The sequence below is a fragment of the Borostomias antarcticus genome (genome assembly GCF_949987555.1).
Source record: "Borostomias antarcticus genome assembly, chromosome: 12".
Taxonomy (NCBI): Eukaryota; Metazoa; Chordata; class Actinopteri; order Stomiiformes; family Stomiidae; genus Borostomias; species Borostomias antarcticus.
The window spans coordinates 23,014,876-23,017,375 of NC_140245.1; positions in this window are offsets into that span (position 1 = coordinate 23,014,876).

A 2,500-nucleotide genomic window follows, 5' to 3' on the forward strand; every position below is an offset into this window, starting at 1 on the left:
ATTGAGGGGCGAATTCACTAAAGCAAATTGCGCCCGCTAATTGCACCATAATATTGCGCGTCAGTTGCGCCCGCTATGTGCTCCGTTTTAAAAACCTATTCACTAAAGACATTGCGCTAATAATATCCCAGCGCAAACACGCCCATTCGGTGTTTGCGGCTGAGTGCAATTTGCTGCTGATATAGGAAATGACTATAAATACTGCGCATACAGCGCATACAACTCGTATGCATATCATTGGACGATGGCAGACAGAAAAAGAAAGATACGATTTTCAGACAGCGAACTTGAAGGCCTCACGGACGAGGTTCAAAAACATGCCTCACAGCTTTCGGCAAAAAATATCACGACTGCAGCAAAAAATCATATTTGGGGTTTAATTTCCCAATCAGTCAGTGCCATTTGTGTGTGTAAACGCGGAAGACTGCAAACGGAGGTGGAATGTTTTAAAAAGACGAACAAAGGAAAAATTGTCATTTTATGTTATGCAAGTTGCAGCACGATGATCTGGCATACTTTTGGGGGAGTGTATAACATTGCCCCACCGGTACGATCTAGGCATCTAAACGGCTTTTCAGGATTCCAAATGTGCACTCAATCACACCGCGCGTCCTGATGTGAGCCCAGTTGTACGCCGCCTCTCCAACGTTGGAAGGATTACGCACGGGAGTCATCATCCATGGCTGAAGATGATACCTGCCGTCACCTATGATACAAAAGCAAAATATTTTCAAGACCATTCAAATAAAACAAATATTGTGTAGGCTATGTTTTTATTTATTTATTTATACCTATAGCCTATCGGCCCCCATCCGTTCAATGAACAGATATAGGGAATGCGCAGTTTCGCGTATAGACTATTATACGCACAGTTTCGTGCTATGTAGGCTATTATATTCATTGGGGGAGCTTGGACTCGCTGGGGACGGGTGGAGAGACGCATAGTCAACTGAGCCTCCCCAGACGCGACTTCATCCTCCAGTTGGCTGAAGAGCTGCGCGCTCTGGTGTCCAAACAGTTACCGCGGTGGTTCTAGTGTTAAATCAAAAAGTGACCTTCTTCTAAATATTCTCTCACGAACAACATGCCTGGCATTGCGATGCCTTCGCCTCGCAACAATCACTGCTGCCATGATCAGCGGACAGGCTGGCCGCGACACACCCCTTGCGCTTAAATACCACCACGTTTCTGAAAACGGTATTAATTTCACTTTAACTGCGTGAGGCAATTTGCGCCGATGTTTGTGAATTGGGCGGGTTTTGCAATAATGTTCATTTGCATAGAAAGGGGAACATTCTCCGCCCATATTACCTAATTTAAATATGAGCTAATAACGAGCAACGCAATGACGAACGCAACGCAGTTAACACCGTATTTCACCCTTTGCGAGGGCTTTGTGAATAGCAAACATAATTTTTGACTTATTTGCACAGGCTTTGCGTCAGGAAAAGCTGCGCAATCCTTTAGTGAATTCGCCCCATAGTCTTTGACGTACATCATGAATCTCATAATGAATGTTATTATAGAAAGGGAAGTGCACACAGCTTGATTGAACCTATTGAGCGACGTGCCGTTGATAGGACCGCCCTTTCTGTCCCCGTGACCATCGGGTGCATTAGGACCACGCCCCCTCCGCGCCGGCGACCTTGAAGGACTCTGCGTTTAAGGCCTCATCAAAGTCGGATTCAAAGGGGTCTTATTCATGGCGGCGCACAAATGAAAGAGTAAAAAAAGAGGGTGGAGGTAGTGGAGGGAAGAAAAGGGCTGAAAACCCACTTTAGCAGAGGTCCCGGTCCTCCCGGGAACAATGGCCGGGTCTGGGTTGGGTCGGGGGGGGGGCGCAGAGCTGGGGGGGGTGGGGGGGGGGTGGAGGTAGAGGAGGTGGGGTCTGTTAGACTGTGTTTTATTTGAATCACGGTCGTCCGGTGTGATGAAGAGCGTTTTGGTCCCACACACACACACGCACACACACACACACACACACACACACACACAAACACACACACACAGACACACACACACACACACACAGACACACACACATCAAAGCTCGCCCTCTCCTCTCAGGAAGTTCCTCTTTCCTTCTCCCCAAAACACTGCCTCTTCAGTTACCCTAAGGTTGCGAGCGTCGTTTTCCACAAACTTAATTGGCCACTCGTGATTTCTTTCCTTCCTTTGACCCCGTCCTCGCCGTCGACCGGGGCAGCGGCTCTCCCACAGCCGAGCGCAGCGCCGGGGGATCCCACAGGCCTCTGGCACGGCTCTGGACGCTTTGTCCCCCCTTCTTAAAGGGGTAGAAATACTGTCTTTGGGAGCGCTCGGACAAGCAGAGGCCTCTCGGGGAATCTCGCCGCTGCGTTTGGAGAGCTGCATCTTTCCCACACTTGAGACGTTCCTGTGTGGTTCAGTGGAGGAGGGAGGGAGGGAGGGAGGGAGGAAGGGAGGGAGGGAGGGAGGGAGGGAGGGAGAGAGGAGGGAGGGAGGAGGGTGAGGGAGGGAG